Below are 18,259 nucleotides of genomic sequence, written 5' to 3' on the forward strand. Positions count from 1 at the left end.
AGGAAAAACAGCCCCAGCCTATTTAGCCTCTCATCATAGCTCAAATCTTCCATCCCTGGCAACATCCTTGTAAAACTTTTCTGAACCCTTTCAAGTTTCACAACATTCTTCTGCTAGGAAGGAAACCAGAATTGCACACAATATCCCAAAAGTGGCCTAACCAATGTCCTGTACAGCCAGAACATTACCTCCTAGCTCCTCGACTCAGTTCTCTGACCAATAAAGGAAAGCATACCTTTAATTTTAAATCTACTTCACATATTCACCCAACATCTTCATTAAATGCCACTATACTTGTCTCTTTTTGCATCCACTCATGAAAGAGGATGACTTTCTTCCACTCAGAGCTGTTAGAACAGAGATGATCAAATAGTGTAATGCTCCATCCACTCCTAGAGGGGTCAGTGGTTTTTGAAGATGTGGGTAGCTACAATGCTCAAGTTTTTACAACTTTCACAGAGGCTTCTCCTCCAGTTCGGATAGTCTTGGGCAAGAGATTCCCATGCATTGAAGGGAAACAAGGAACAAAACAGGCCACTCAGCCTTGGAGCTGGTCCCACCATTCAATAAGATCATAGTTGATCTGAATTCAACTCCAACTCAATGCTACTGCACATCCCTGATAACCTTCCATTCCCTTGGAAATCAAGGATGCATGGGGCTGCATCAAAAGTATTTAAAGATTATGCATCTACTGCCTCTTAAGGAAGGGAATCCCAGACTCTCAATCCTTCGAGAAAAAAAAAGTTTCCTCATTTTAAAAGTGCTTCCCCTTACGATCCTGAGCTCTGGATTCACCTACATCTTTTAACATCCACCGGTCAAACCCCCCTCAGGATATTATGTTACAAGCAAGTCATTTCTGTTTCTTCTAAATTAACCCAGCCTGGGCAGCTTTTCCTCATAAGGCAATTTGCTTCATTCGCAGTATAAGTCTAGCAAATCATCTCCAAATTACTTCTAACACATGAACATCCCTCCATTAAGTACAGCAACAGGACTTGAGATATGTCTCAACAATGCACTGTATAAGTGAAGCATAAACCTCTTGTATTCAATTCCTCTTGCAATAAACCAAAACAGGATAGCTTTCCTGATTATTTTCTGTACCACCATACTAGTCTTGTGATTCATGCACTAAATCACTCAGATCTCTCTGCAACAAAGAGCCTTGCAGCCTCTTACCTTTTTTTTATTCTTTCTGCTAAAAATGGACAATTTCACACTTCCCACATCTTTCCCCACTCTTAATCGATCTGTATCTCTTTGTTGGCTCCTTATGTCCTCTTCATAACTTACTTCCCTACATGACTTTGTATCATCAGCAAACTTAACTACCAAACCTTTGAACTCTTCATTTACTTATATAAATTAATAAGTGTCAACATCTCACCACCTACTCATTTGCTACTCCTAGGACATAGGAATTAGGAAGAGGAGTAGGGAATGCAGCCCTTTAAGCCCACTCTACCACTTCTCATGATAATGGGTGATCTTATCCTGATTGTGGTTGAAACTTTATTGCTGGAACAGCACAGCAGGTCAGGCAGCATCCAGGGAACAGGAGATTCGACGTTTCGGGCACAGGCCGTTCTTGAGATCTTATCCTGATCTCAACTCCACTCTCCTGCCTGCTCCCCAAAGCTCTTTATCTGCTTTTCATCAGAAACATATCTATTTCTTTCTTGATTCTGCCTCCACTGCATTCCGGGGCAGGTAGTTCCACAGACTCACAACCCTCAGCGTAGTAGTTTTTCCTTATCTCAATTTTGAATCTACCTCCTCTCACTCTATATCTATGACCATTTGTTCTAGATGGTCCCATAAGGGGGAAATCATCTGTTCAACACCCACCATTATCAATCTCCTTTAGCATTTTACATATCTCAATCAGATCAGAATTAGAATTAGAATCCCTATAGTGTGGAAACAGGCCCTTTGGTCCAACAAGTCCACACTGAACCTCTGAACAGTAACCCACCCTATTTTTACCCCGACTAAAGAACCTAACCTACACACCTCTGAACACTATGGACAACTTAGCATGGCCAGTTCACCTAATCTGCACATCTTTGAATTGTGGGAGGAAACCATAGCACCCGGAGGAAATCCACATAGACACAGGGAGAATGTGCAAACTCCAAACAGACAGTCGCCGGAGGCTGGAATCAACCCGGGTCCCTGGCACTGAGGCAGAGTGCTAATCACCCTCATTCTTTTGAATTCCAGTGAGTATAAGTTCAACTGCTTCTCATATGTCAGCCCTCTCATCCCTGGAATCAATCTGGTAAATGTTCTCTGACTGCCTCCAGTGCCACCAAGTCATTCAAGTAAGGATACAAAAACCAGTCACAGTACTCCAGGTGTGGTGTCACCAATGCCTCCTAATTCTAACTACATTTCTTTACTTTTTATATCCAGTCCTTTTGCAACAAATGCCAAGATTCCATTTGCCTTTCTTATTATATGCTGCATCTGCATTCCTACTTTCTGCAATTCATGGAGGACACCCAGATCCCTCTGCCCTGACACACTCTGAATCTGCTTCCTATTTAAATAATAATTTGCCTTTTTATTTTTCAGGCCAAAATGGATAACCTCACACTTATTCACATTAAACTTTATCCCCCAGATTCTGGCCCATTCTCCTAGCCTATCAATATCCATCTCTAAACTTTATCTCATCACAGTTGAGCGTGTGGTGCTGGAAAAGCACAGCAGGTTAGGCATCTGAGGCGCAGGAAAATCGACGTTTCAGGCAAAAGCTTTTGCCTGAAACGTTGATTTTCCTGCTCCTTGGATGCAGCCTGACCTGCTGTGCTTTTCCAGCACCACACTCTCAACTCTATCTATCACAGCCTGCTTTCCTACCTATTTTATCATCATCTGCAAATTTTGCTATTTTGCAAACCATTCCTGCTTGCAGATCATAGATTGCAAATCTATGAGATCTGAGAGCTGAACCCTGCGCATCCCACTAATTACTGGATTAGTGGTGCTGGAAGAGCACAGCAGTTCAGGCAGCATCCAAGGAGCTTCAAAATCGACGTTTCGGGCAAAAGCCCTTCATCAGCTTTATTCCTCTGGGATCAGTCTTTTATGCAGCACCTTGTCAAATGCCTTCTGGAAGTATAGATACACCACATACATTGTATCCCCATTCTCCATTTGGCTTGTTACATCCTCAAAGAATTACAGTAAGTTTGTCAAACACGACTTGCTCTTCATGAAACTGTGCTCTCACTAGTGAATTGAGCTTTGTTTTTCGAAGTGTTCAGTTATCCCCTCCTTGATGACTGATTCTAGCAAATTCCCACTAACAGGTCTATAGTTTCCCGCTTTTGCCTAAATCCTTTTTTGAATAAGAGGGTTACTTTAGTGTGAAACCAATCCACTGGCACATTACCAGAATCCAGGGAATTTTGGAATATCATAACTAATACATTCACTATCTCTGCTGCCACTTCCTTTAATACCTTAGGATGCAGGCCATCATACATCTGCCAATCTGAAAAAGACGCACTTATTCCTACTCTCTACTCCCCATTAACAAGCCAACCTTCTACTGATACCAGTATATTACCCCCTAAATGAGCTTTTATTTTCCACAATAACCTTTGATGTGGGCCTTATCAAATGCCTTCTGAATGAGATTTCAAATCTAAATATAATACATCCTCAGTCTATCTACAACCCAAATTACCTCTTCAAAGAACACTAATAAGTTAGTTAAACGTGATTTCCCTTTGACAAAATCAGTTCTGCCTGTTACCTTGAATTTATCCAAACGTCCTGCTTTTCTTTGTCTACCGATCATAATATTTTGCATCTCTCTCAAACATCACCTTGGACCCAGAGGCTGAATGCTCTGGTACCATTTGGCTAAATCTCCCTTGCACCCAAGGACCTTCTGAAAGTATAGACATGTCCTTGTGAACGTATAGACACCAGAATTTAATGTAACACTCAAGATGTGGCCTAATAAGATCTTTGTAAAGTGGGAGCATAACTTACTCTAATTTGGCATTCAATACTTCTAATTTTGAAACCTAGGATTCCATTTGTTTTGCTAATGATCCTTACAATATTTTCTGTCCCTTCAAAATGTAGCTGTACTGTGTCTTTAAGAGAGATGTGTTCTGTGCGCTCTCTCTAGCAAATGGGTTGTCACAGTTAAAAATCATACAACAACAGATTATAGTCCAACAGGTTTAATTGGAAGCCCTAGCTTTCGGAGCGCCGCTCCTTCATCAAGTGGTTCTCTGAAAGGTGGTACTTCCAATTAAACCTGTTGGACTATAACCTGTTGTGAGATTTTTAATTTTGTACACCCCAGTGCAACACCGGCATCTCCCAATCATGGTTGTCACAGTGGCACTGAAATGTCTCCTTCAGGCCGGCAGTTGGCAATCAGCTTTTAGGTTCTCCCTAGGTGTGTTTTAAAAAATGAGAGAACAATCATGGGTGGGTGGGGTCAGGGCTCACACAGACCCAGGAAGGCTTTTAGCTTTGTTTTCAGTTCAGGGAAGGTTTATGCTGGCTGCTAAAGAAAACTGCTACAGCGAAGTCTCAGACGAGAGGCTTCCTCTTAAAATTCAAAAGGGGCAGATTGTGTCTTTTTCGAAGACTGGACAGAGACACACATGAGAACCATAACTGCTTTGCTGAAATGCATTTTTTTTTGCCAAAGGGTGTGCTTATGAGATGCTGTCTATATTGGAACAATTGATGATTAGTGGTTAACTAATACATTATCTTAGTAAGTATTTCAATAGAGTTAAAGTTATGTCCTTTTTTTTGTATTTTAACTATTTTAAGAATGAAACATTTTGATTAAAGTCTGGTGGTGGACCAAGTAACTCACATCTGGAACACAGCACCATACACTTGTCTTTAAATAATATGTTAGGTCTAGGCTATCACCTTGCAATACTTTGGGGGATAATAAACTATCTATAAGGACCCCATAACTTCATGCTTTTGAACTGTGCCGTTAAGTCCATATCTTCTCTTCCCATCTTTGTTGCCACAATTCAGCATCTCCCACTTCTCTCTACTAAATTCCATTTGTCACTTTACTGCCCATTCTGTTAGTCAATGATTTTTTTTGCAGCCAATTAGTATCATTGTTTGCTATGACCTCCCAATTCAGAATAACCAGTACATTTTGAAACATTATTCAATTCTTTGGTAGCTCTCTAACCTGGCACTCTTATGACAGAGACGGTACAAGAATTCACATTGAGCAGTTCAAGCTGCAGGCAGCTCAGATCAAGCCATGTCAGCTGTGCCAAGGGTCATCTGAAGCACAGGAAAGAGCTACATGCAAAGTAGGTTAATTAATGCAGAGCCACATTACATCAATACAGCGCCTAATCTATTTGCCATCTAAGTTTTTTTAAATTCTAAAATCTTAGAATCTATACACCATTGCTTTTCCTGAAACTTCAAGAAATTCAAAAAGATTACTCAAACAATCTATATTCTATAAATCTGTGCAAGCTGTCCTTAATTAACTCAAACCTGTCCAAACATCTGTTGACTTTTCCCCTAATTGTTTCTTTAACTCTACATTACTGATATTGAACTGACCAGCTTATAGTTTCTTGGAATGCATTGCGCCTTTTCTAGGACAATGTGCTACTCGCCAATCCACTGGCACCTCCCTCATATCCGGGGTTAATTCTAAATTTATGAACACTTGAGTTCTTTCCTGTCCACTCTCTTTAGTAACCTGGGGTGCATGACAGAAGGACAAGGTGACTTAACAACACTAAGCCCATCTAACCCTCCAGTAGACATTTAGCCATTTTCAGGATTAGTGGTGCTGGAAGAGCACAGCAGTTCAGGCAGCATCCAAGGAGCAGCGAAATCGACGTTTTGGGCAAAAGCCCTTCATCAGGAATATCTGGTTTCCAGCATCTGCAGTCATTATTTTTACCTCTCTATTTAGCCATTTTCAGCCAACGTACTACAGGGGTTCCTGATTTAACAGCATCTGACTTACGAATGCTCGTTGTACTAATGAACATGATCTAAAAGGGTTGAATTTTAAATAACCAAAATACAAACATTTCCTTACAAAGGGCTGCTTTGTATTTGTCTTGCATTGTGTTCAGACTTGTGTACAAATTGACTTATGAACAGACTCTGGAATGGAACCCTTTCGCAACCAAGAGACTGCCTATATTGCTACCAATATTGTGTCAGCAACCTCTTTCTCACTGTACAAACTACTTGCTAAATATTCAAACTTTGCCCTGCACCTCTAAATGTATATCAATGCATCTCTAATAGAACTCACCTCATGAATTACTACTCACTTACTATTTACATAGCGGTAGAAATGTTGAGTTCTATTTTATGTTAAGAGCCATTCCATTCTCACATTCTCTTTGCCATTAATCTCCTCTCTACTTTCCATCTCACCTTACCATCACTGGCCTGAAATCTGCCTATCTTGTACCCAAAACATCACCCAATTAAAGATTAACTATCGCTCAATTACAATTTTTCTCTCTTAGACTTTGATTTTGTTTTATCCTGACGATTTGCCTCCCATACCATTGAATTTAGCCCTCTAACAATTCAGAAATCCTACTTTAAATCGCTCCTTGCTCTTCCCCATTACCACCTAAACCTAAATGATGCCACATTTATTCAAGTTTTCCTCACACAACTTGATCTACTTTGTTCCCAAGCACCAAAAAAGACAGTATCTCCTTCGTAGGAGTGTGTGATTGCTTGTTCATTAAGAAATTCAAGATAATCTAAAATGCAAATTTATGAATCTTTAAAACTGCTGGGAGTCCTTCACATCTCAATTAATTTATAAAGAATAACTTGTGCTCATCCTTATAGTATCAAACTTGCTCTTCAAATGATTCCAGAAGCAGATAATTTCAAGCAAGTGCTTTATGACATCAATCCTAAACTTAGTTTTCTAATTTGCATCCAAATAACCTTACCCTCCATTTGAAGCTCAACACTATGGGGACCACTTTTGTTTGTCATTTATATAAATGATTTGGATGAGAAACTAGGAGACACGGTTAGTAACTTTGTGGATGACACTAAAATTAGCGTTATGCAGACAGTGAAGATGGTTATGTAAAATTACGAAGAGATCTTGATTAATTGGATCAATCGGCTGAGGACTAGCAGACAGTTTAATTTGGATAAATGCAAGGTTTTGCATTTTGATTAAAAAAGGACAAGATTTATACAATTCATGGTTAACGCTCTGGATAGTGCTGTAGAACAGAGACTTAGTTCAGGTACAGAACTCTGTAGACAGGGTGGTTAAGAAAGCATATAGCACACTTGCCTTCATTGCTCAGACCTCTGAGTGTAGGTGTTGGGAGAGTACAGAGAGTTGGTGTGGCGTGTTCTGCAGTAGTGTGCAGTTCTGGTCACCCTGTTATATGAAGGATATTATTAAACTGGAGACAGGAGGTTTGAATTATAAAGACAGGCAAGGAAATACTGGGACTTTTTTTTCCCCCCAATGGAGTGTTGGAGGTTGAGGGGTGACCTTATTGAGATTTGTAAAATCATGAGGGGCACAAATAAGGAGAACAGCAAGGATCTTTACCCTTGGGTGGGGGAATTCAAAACTAGAGGGCATATTTTTAAAGGGGAGAATAGAAAGGTTTAATAAAGGACATGAGGAGCAACTTTTTTCTTAAAAAGAGAGTAGTTTGTGTGTAGAATGAACTGCCAGAGGAAATGGTGGAGGCAAGTTCACTTGCATTTAAAAGACACTTGGATAAGTACATGAATAGGAAGAATTTGGAGGGAAAAGGGCCAAATGCAAGCAAGTAGGACTAGTTTAGTTTGGGAACATAGTCAGCAAGGAGGAATTGGACCAAAGGGTCCGTTTTTATGCTGTATGACTATGCTGGCTACTGCATTTTTATTCCACTGATATCTTTTGAACGCTTCTATGAAGATCCAAATCAGCCATGATTTTTCTAACATTTCATCAAGTTGTGACATGAGGGAATCAAACTTACAATCCTCCTCTGCACCACTTCTACAGCATGGATGCTGTGCTTTGAATATTGCATTCAGCTCAAAGTGCAGCCTGAACAATGTACTGCACAGTTCTGGGTTGAATTAGGTAGTCAGCCAGCCTTGGCTCACTTTCAGTTCAGTCAAAAAGTTATAAGCTCAATGCTTCACACTGGAGAATTAAGCATATATTCTTGGTTACACACCAGTACAGAACTACAGTAACATGTTAGCTTCCATACACATTGATAATACACTGCCCTACCCCACCATCACTTGTCCTGACTCTCTGCTGGTTCTTGGCCAAATCAATACTAGACAAGAAGAAATTTCCTCCAATCAAAGACTAGATAGAGCAAGGCACTGTCTTCAGCAATGCTATCACAAATGCCACTCAATAGCCAAAGGCTTCATTTTGCTCAGATATTTCAGATCAAACCAGATCATTACTAATCTTAGTTTCACATAATCTCAGGATGTGTTTTCAACCAGATATACATGCTCACATTAAGACTGCATATGTTAGCTGCGACTACACTAACTGATGTTACTACTAGAAAAGGCACATCCATGTTGAAATCGGGGTTGATAGATTTTTAAAAAATGGTTACATTTGCTGAGATCAGTGCATGCATACTTTCTACACAGTCCATGATTTTACATGGGATGCAACTGTGAAAACAGAATGTATTCTGGGAGGGTGGGGCAAGGGGGAAATCTTAATCACTCTACCATTAAGAGACTTGCTTTCAGTTGCCTAGTTCCCATGGTATGGTATTGTACTGCACCCAACCCCACCCACAAACCCCTCTGCCCTTCATCCCTTCTTTAAAATGTGCTATAGACTGCCCTCTGACTATATGTCATCATCTGCAATATCGCCTGTGGTTTGGTGTAATATTTTGCTTTTAATGCACCCACAATAACAAATTTCATAAGTCATACCAAGTATAAGTTGTTATTCAAATAAAAATTGCTGTTGCATGCTGCACCACTGTAAGAGTCAGCTTTCAGATGAAGCAGCAAACCCAGGACCTGCCTGTCCCCTCGCGTGAACATAAAGAAATTCTACTGTATTACCTGAAAAGCTGGGGGAATTCTTCCGTTAAATAGCAAATATTAATCCTCTATCAATGTTAAACACTGATTATTAGTTGCTTTTTTGATCCTTGTTTGTGCAAATTGGATGCCAGTCTACACTGCCAAAGAATTTACATGGTCATTAGCACATCCATCACCTTGGTATTCCAAGATGGCTATGTAAATCAAAGTTATTTATTTATTTATCCTTGCATTTGGACTCATGGAAGACATCCACACACCATGTGCTATCCTCCAGTCCAATTTAAAATGGCTAATTCTCCGATTTTACTTAATTATTGTTTCTAACTTGCATCAAGTACAGTGAATTTAAAAATAGGTACTATACAAAATAATAGACTGTAGTTTAATCCAAATTGTTATCCCATAAAGTTCATAAAATGATTCTCTATATACAAAAGACTGAGTTTTAACTTTTTTTCATCTGCCTAGACAAGTTTAAAGCAAAAATAAATGCTGAATTATAAATCAGTGCTCAAATGTCAACATCCTGCTAGGTCCTTATAAAGACAGATATGTTTGACATGCTCTGTGTGATGCCTGTATCAATGCCTATTGCTGCGTGTTCTCACATTTCATCTCCTGAGACTGTGTAACCTTTCAAAATGTAGGCAAAAAACCGTGTATGAGCTATACAAAGCTACATAAGTTATTCCACACAATTTCAAGACTGTTTTTTTACTCTCTGTCCCAGCAGGAGCCTCCCACAGCTGCAAATGTGTAGAGGCATTTCCAATCATCTTCCATAGTTACGTCATTCCTGCTTCAAAATATTCATGTCAGTTACTGTACACAATAACCAACTCTCCCTCTCAATTTCTCCTCTCCACCTTTCTCTCGTAGATTTGTTTTTCATTTCCCATAATCTCAAGGCACAATACGAATCCTATTCAAAACACAAGTGCGATACCATCAAAAGAGTACCAACAGCTTAGGAGCAGATCAGTCTCTCGAGCTAACTCTGCCAATGATATTATGGTTGATTGACACCTCAACTATGCATAACTATTACTGCTCCAATTCCCTTGATACGTTTGCTTTACGTATCTGCCTCGCAAATTCTAATTACCCAAGCATTCCTTTTGCAGTGATTTCCAGATTCCTACTTGCCTATCTTTGAAGAAAATGTTTTCTGATTGTACTCATGAATAACTTAACTCCAGTTAAAACCGTTTCCTTGTTCTTGATTTTCCCACCAGAAGAGGGTACATATGGAAAAACTATCTTAACATTTTTTAAACAGATGGAAAAAGGATCATTGCTGCAATCGACCACATAGCTAATTTTCAAACAGAGGACATTTAGGTTGGGAGAGTCTCAGATTATCAATCCTCTGATTCTGTGCATCCCAGTTGCTACAAGTTGAGAACAGGTTGCCACTTCACTTGATATTTGTTGACCTCAAAGGATTTAAATACAGGAAAGAAAATGCTGCCTGTGCCCGTCCAAATTATAGTGACAGGTACTCAATTCAGATGGAAACAAGTACTTGATGGAAACAAGAAAAGTAGCCATATAGTTAAATAAAAAGAAAGTACATTAAGAGCTAGTCCATTAACATACCAATATGCTCCTATATGCCTAGTTTCTTTTTTAAAAGAAATGCCAATTTTTTTGAATTCGAAATACCAGATTAATCAGATGCCCTCAATAAATCTAGTTTACCTGAGAATAAAAAAAGCTTGTTAAACAAATTTAATTTAAGCTTACTTAGCTGAAAATTTACAGTTGAAAGATTAATTTCAAATTTCAGCATCTTATACACATACTTTCGCATTTTCATTCACAATCTTCACTCCAGCCACAAATCCATAATAAACTAGGTTGATGTGTCAAAACAATAATTGTACAAATAATTTATTAGATCAAGGCTCAGACTGTTCCTTTATGTACTATTCAACATGTATCTCTCATAAAACAGCCTCCCACCTATAGAAATGAGAAATATGACAAAATACTCAATTTTTGGTGGCAGATGATGGATAATTGTTGCATCTGTGAAAGCCAGTATCTTCAAGTGCAATCAGCATTGCACTCAAGTGTCATGCTAGACTACATGCTTAAGAGGAAGAAATGGTGTCCTACCCACCTGTCTCCAGGGTCAATCGCTAGGAGCTGAGCTTGATACCTATAAAAAGTGAATGGTGACCTATATTCTTTCCACTGTTCTGCAATCAAAATGAAATAGGCACTTTCCAATCTTGTTGTTGACATGTGCTTTGACTGGCAGGCCCAAAAGCAGACATGACAATAAGAAATTCCCTTTTATGATGCCGTGAATTCTTAAGACAATGAAAAGAGATTCATGAGTGCTACTCAAATACATATGGTACACTATTTCACAGAACTGGTCATGAACAAAATTTCAATTTCAACATTACCTTCACCTTTGTTTGCATTATACCTTAATATAAATATTTACACTAATGGAACATTTCACAAAAACAAGATTACTGAAACCAATAAGTGACAAACAAAAAGCATAAGATCTTAGAAGGGAGCAATCTACAACTTAATGAGATGAATTTTAAAAAATTTTGAAAGAGAAAGAAAATAAAAAGGTATGTAGTTTTAAGGAGGGAATTCATGACAAAACTGAAACTAGTAACTATCAATGATAGGATAAGGGGCTAAATGTTGGAAATAAACATGATAACTGTGTTGATATTGGCTTAAATAGGTAGTGGCAATTTTGGATGCATATCCTTCACCAAATAATCTACCATTTCTCTACTTGTGAAATACATGCTGCATTTTTCCCATTTAGCATTTTGGACCGTCACTTCAGATTAGTAATATATTAACATTATTCCTCTTAATTACCTACTACTCAAAGACTCTAAATTACAGCTATCTAACTGGTCTAAAGTCACTATCTGCCTGAATTTTAACTTCAAACAAAAAGTTCTCTTCTGAAGTCAACTTGAAAAACAAAGAATTGCTGCATTACTACGAAATACCATACTGCTGAACAAAAAATATGTATCAGAATCTTGATCAAAAATGCCAGGATAAGAAAGTCATCAAGCAGAACTGATCATGGTCTCATTAGGTGTTGTGCTCCAATAAAGATTTCAGTTTGCCAAAACAGCATACATTTAAAAGCCAGGAGCAGAGGGGAAAACCTTGCACAAATGGCAATAATTTGCAAGTTTTTTTTATTTACAAGGCTGAAGAGTTGGTAAGAGTGCATGTTCTATCCAGTTACTTGCCCAGGACTAATTCTGCATTGAGGGTTGGGGTTTAAAAGGAGGATTAGTTATGTGGAATTCAGCAGATTTCAATTCACTGAAATTAAGTTATAGATGGTGCTGGGCAACAACTGAATGCTTTATTGTGAGATATCAGTGGTCACATAGCCAAATGAGGCAAACAGTCAATTACTTTCAGAATAAAGTGAAGATTTTGTCCAACTGATTCACAAATACCTTGATACACATGGGCCACATAGTATAACTAAAACAACCTTATCTTTCAAGTCCAGAACAGTCTTTTCTGTGGAATTGTTCTAGACTCTGTTTGCACCATTTTGATATGAAATATAAAATAGTCAATAATACTGCATATATCTCAATTCTGAAATTTAATTGTATACATATAGTCATACACAACAGAAACAGACGCTTCGGCACAACTAACCCATGCCAAACAGGTTTCGTAAACTGACCTAGTCCCATCTGCCTGCATTTGGCCCATATCCTTCTTAACCTTTTCTCACCATATACCTGGTTTTGTTTCAGCGAGTAAAAATTTTATATGATTGCTCTCCTAACAAACCTGTTTTTTTCCCCTAAATCAATGGCCTCTGTTTCACAATAACTGCCCCATCCAGACTAATTGTTGCTGTATCTATATTAACTACAATACACACTTTTCTCTCCACTCCTGTTCTTTCCAACTCTACAGAAATTGCACAAGTGTATCATCACAATGTTGGTATTCTCTTAACTTGGGCCTCAGGCAAGCACAGCCCAGTGTAAACGAGAGAATGTTACACGTTTGATATCAAAACAACAATGTCTCAAACACTAACACAGTGCTTAGATAATGATAAATGCAAACCACCAGTCAGTGGAATCTAGTCATATAGATTCCAGTCTGTTAGTAATGGTAGTTTAGGATTTTGTATTGGAATTGGTTTGATGGTGTATGGCGTTCAAACATTCTCCAAGTATAAAATTAAATGATGTGGCACAGGATATGGAGAATAAGTTATAAGTAAGCTTAAACTTACGAATGGCAAAGTTGGGGAAACTATGCAGGGGAACACTAAGCTGGAGTCCGGAGGAGATAAAAGTTTTGAACAAGGGTTTTAACAACAGATGAGCTGAGACAAACAATGTAGGTAAAGGTTTCAGTTAGTGATTGAGTAGGTGAGGATTGATTCAGGTTGAATAGATCACCAAGGTTGAAAACATAATTGGTAGAATTCTAGGCAATGGTGGACAAGGAGTTGAATTTCACAGTGTACATACAGGATCTCTGGCTGAAGAGAACGCTTATAATTTCACACTTCCTAACATTTAGCCAGAGAAAACTGCAGCTCACATAATAGGCATCAGTAAACATGACCACAGACTCAGTGGGCTAGTGAAGGGAGGTGGTGGTAGATTTGCCAGCATTTGTAAAAGCTAAACTCAGAACTTCAGACAACTTTGCCAAATGGTAACACGCAAATCAGAAAGAGGGGCTTTGGACTGATCCTTGGGGAGTATTATGGAACAGTGAAGAGGTATGAGGAGAAATTTTACCCATAATAATCCAGCTACAAATGGATAAACAAGATGGAAGGAAACAGTATAACATGTATCTGGAATATTAAATGGAGACAGAGTCATCCTAAGTCCCAAGGTACGCTTTTGTCATCCCAATACTAAAGTAATGCTTACAATCAGCACATTGGGGGGATTTATAGCTTGTGTTAAAAAATGAAAGATACGTTGCTTTTTTTGAAATCTTATCAAAAAACCAAATGAACAGAAGCTAAGCAAAAGTCTTACTTCCTTTTAAAATTATCCAGAACAGATAATAAAACGCTAATTACATCAGGACATTCTCAGTTTTATGACTGACAGAAGTTATATTCTGCACATATTTATTATGGTTCACGTAGACATGTAGAGTCAGAGATGTACAGCACAGAAACAGAGCCTTCAGTCCGACTCATCCATACCAACCAAATGTCCTCAACTAATCTAATTCCATTTGCCAGCAACTGACCCATATCCCTCTAAACCCTTCCTATTCATATATCCATCCAGTTGCCTTTTAAACTCGATTTACAATAACCTTAGGGCAGCATGGTAGCTCAGTGGCTAGCACTGCTGCCTCACAGCATCAGAGACCCGGGTTTGATTCCAGCCTCAGACTACTGTGTGGTGCTTGTACGTTCTCCCAGTGTCTACGTGCATTTCCTCTGGGGCCTCCGGTTTCCTCCCACAATCCAAAGATGTGCTGGTTAGGTAAATTGGCCATGCTAAATTGCCCATAGCGTTCAGAGATGTGTAGGTTGGGTACATTCGTCAGGATTAAATATAGGGTAGGGCTATGGGTCTGGGTGAGTTATTCTTCGGAAGGGTTGGTGTGGACTTGTTGGACCGAAGGGCCTATTTCCATACAGTAGGGATTCTCCATTACATAGGTAAACGGGTGTAAAGGTCACTTCAGTAACTCTGCTGCATGGTCTATATCAAGTACTACAGGGGCAGCACTGTCAAACCAAGGAAGTCAGCCAATTTTGGGTTGGGAGATGGGGGGGCAAACCAATTAATTCAAGATTGCACTTTTATTGTGCAACACTGGATCAAACAATTACAAGATCACATATTAAACTTGAATTATATGATTTCTCATTTTAATAACTAATTTTACACATAGCTGTTATGCCACCCACTTAATTGTTTGCTTACATAATGCTGGGTACACAGCACACACATTCAACTTCACCAATCCGCACATATCTTGTATAATTTATGGAAGCAGGGAATAAAGGCACTATTGCGAACTTGTACTCTAATCGCAAAGTAGTCTGGTGATTTATACTTCTTAAACAATCTTTCTACATATTGATCAATTTGGAATGGCATCTGAATTTATGCACATAATTGAAGGTAAAAAAAATTAGAAGGGCATACACTCCCTCAGAATTAGGTGCATTATTACATTTAACTAATTTCTGCACAATCAATCACAACATTGAGAGAGTTCTCAATAAATCTAGTTCAGATCATTTCCAGGTCACAAACTTGACATTCAACGCAACACTCCCATTCTTGATATGAAATCTCAACCATGTAATTGAAAAATCCATGCCAGAACTAAAGAGCCAAGAAACAAAATACAACTTTTGTAATTCAAGACCAATGCTACAAATAAGACCAACTAGACTGTTGTCTGACCTGTGGTGCTAAGGAGCTAGATTCAAAAGGCACGTTTCCAACATGTTCAATTGTCCCAGACAGTCCTGCAATAAGTGTAAAAATCTATTTGGTCCAAAAATGAATCTGATGTTGCAAAGAAATTTATATCTACTACATATTTCACTAACATGCATTCCCCTGTGCTAACTCAATGTAAAATGATTAAGGGAATTGAAATTTATCTGAGAGGAATTATAAATTGCATCAGTTAGCTGAAGGGTAGAGAATAGGGCAGTATCTACTAAAGCTAGTATGCCTTAACACAGAACAGACTGGATGCTTTCAGGTAAAAATCTCACAACCAGCATACTGAGGGGTATTCAATCGGGTACATCTCATCAACTTATCATAAAAAAACTGGCAAGCCACTGAGAGCTAGCAACCTACATTTTCATGCTGGGATTTCTATATTTAAACCAGATATGCACGAAATTAGGCTAGCTGACTAAAACAAAATAGCTGAAAGCAAAGACAGAATTTTTTCCCCCAAGTAGTAGATACACAACCTAAAAATTGATTCAAGAAAAGCATCAGCAAAAAATTAATTTGTTGAAGTAAACAGCTTCACGTATGATCAACAACATATCATTTTGGCCAATTAACCAAATACTGAATCAATAAGTGAACACATTTATTGAAGACTTGTCATAGAAAAATACATCACAAGCAAAAAAAATTCCAGTATAGATGTGCCAAGTCCAGCAGCGATATTGTATACACCCTAGAGTTGGTGACAGTTTTCTATATGGATTTACAGCACATCAAGACCAGAAGACAAGAACTCCTCTGGGAATCTTTTAACTAAAAAAATTCCAAACAATTTTCTTCCTTCTGAAGCGGCTTAAGATCTGCACAAAAGAAACCGGGGTAAACTTCAGTCAGTTCGATGCAAGTATATACACAAAAAAAATTCCGGATTGACGTGAGTGTTAACGCACTTGCATCAGAGAAAAACGAGGAAAAAAAAACTGAAGGAATTTTTAGACTCAGGAGACAATCGAAAGATCAATGCAAACTGTGCCTTGAGTTGATGAAATCCCTATCTAGTGTTCAAAAGGCACAGATTAGTGGGGGACTACCAAATCCGCCTAACAGCAGACGCATAAAAATATATTTGACTTCATCCAAAAATATCTGATTTTAATGTCTTTCAGTTCTTACAAGCAGCAGCCATAACCCGTCCATTTTGAGTGTTCGTATCATGCTTCCAAACAGCACAAACAAGGATTTAGAAAGTGCGAACACCCTTTCGAAATTCAAAGCACACGATTTTATATTGTATGTATAAAACCAATTTTAAAAATTGCACCATATGATCGGTTTTAAAAATCGGTTTTGCGCCTGCAGTTCTGTCTCAGCAGAACGATAACGACCATTTTCGCATTTGTAGTTTTTTTTAAGGGATCTGTGGGCTAAAAGAAAATATTGTCGCTATCACAAAGAAAGCACCCCCAACAAATGACCGACTGGATACATCAACATTTATTCATCGACACTGAACTGGTGGACCGCTTTTAGTTCAATTAGATGCAACCATGCGTCTGTAAGTAAGCTAACAACGTCCATTTTAAAATAAAACAAAAAAAAGGAGCAACTATCCCTTCCAATCGGACTTGCCACAGATTCGAGAAAAGGCACGGAGTGGAGAAAGAAATTAACTGCTGTCTGAACTGAGTGGCAGTGTTAGGGAAAGAAATTTTAAAAACTTAAGAAGTTGAACTACCTTTCAAAGCTAACAATTGTTTTATTTAAACATAAAAATTACACTCCCATAAGAATGAAAATTTCAATGTATTTCCTAAATCGCGGTTATTTCCGCGCCTCAGTGCATTCCTAAGGTGAGAGAGAGTAAAGCTCTTTATCTTCTCTGGGAATAAGAGTCAATGAGCAAGGGGGAACCAACCAGCAAAACTCAGAAAACGCCAAACCTCCATTTTTATGATTACTATTTTTCTCCTCCACATAGAAACAATCCCATCACCTCCCCCAAACAAATAAATCTCCGCAGCTCTTCCCTCCCCCACAACCACCAATAGTTCATTAGTTAAGTTGGAGGGGAGGGTATCAGCCCTGCCGCAATCAAGCCGCAGATTTCACTCACAAAAAAACGTCCATCTTAAGAGAAAATCTCTTTTTTTATTTCTGCCTCTACTCCATACTACCTCCTTAACCCCCATTACGGACACACGCATTTCAGCTTAAAACTGAAAGATAAAGATGGAGTGGACCTGCTGTTTGTGCATATATAAATGTAGGGGGATAAAAGGTGCTGCTTACCAGTAAGTACCGGACCGAGCACCTCCCTCCCTGCCTGCCTGTTGTGTATATTGCTCACCCTCTCCGTTCTGCTCAGCCTCCTTCGCAAACCGAACCCAACTGGCTGAGGGGGGTGGGAACGACGGCATGACGCCACGTCCGACTCGCGCCCTGCCCACTGGCTTCTGCGCCATGACGTAACACGCCTTACCCTTGCGCCCCACCCCCACCACTCCAACTGTCAGTCACTTAAATCAGATTGACCGTTACATCTCGCGGGGGTCGGGCGGTGGACATAGCAGTCGCGAAATGTGAGCCTCGCCTCTTGGATCTGTGTTAGGTGAAGGTGAGGCCGTTTGCTGTTCAGGGTTTTCACTAAATTTCTTCAAGATCGTCTCCGTGTTCTGAGTGCTTCTCCCCGGTTTGTAAGCTTTCGGGTAATCTTTGTAGATATTCAGGTAGAGGCTGAA

At 39.0% G+C, this 18,259-nt stretch overlaps 1 protein-coding gene across 6 annotated transcripts in view; it reads right to left on the minus strand.

Annotated features, from left to right (window-relative positions):
• Positions 1-17,927, minus strand: part of fam168a (family with sequence similarity 168 member A) — a 114,546-nt gene extending 96,619 nt beyond the window's left edge. For 3 of the 6 annotated variants that reach the window (XM_087988321.1, XM_087988320.1, XM_087988316.1), the window contains exon 1: positions 17,811-17,927. The gene's annotated coding sequence lies outside the window, so the exon portion shown is untranslated. The remainder of the gene's footprint in view (positions 1-17,810) is intronic. The other 3 variants (XM_087988317.1, XM_087988318.1, XM_087988319.1) reach the window with 3 other exon arrangements.
• Positions 17,928-18,259: the final 332 nt, after the last annotated feature.

Source organism: Chiloscyllium plagiosum, unplaced genomic scaffold (assembly GCF_037043375.1).
Source record: "Chiloscyllium plagiosum isolate Xiang-an unplaced genomic scaffold, Cpla_swu_hap1 HiC_scaffold_6, whole genome shotgun sequence".
Classification (NCBI taxonomy): domain Eukaryota; kingdom Metazoa; phylum Chordata; class Chondrichthyes; order Orectolobiformes; family Hemiscylliidae; genus Chiloscyllium; species Chiloscyllium plagiosum.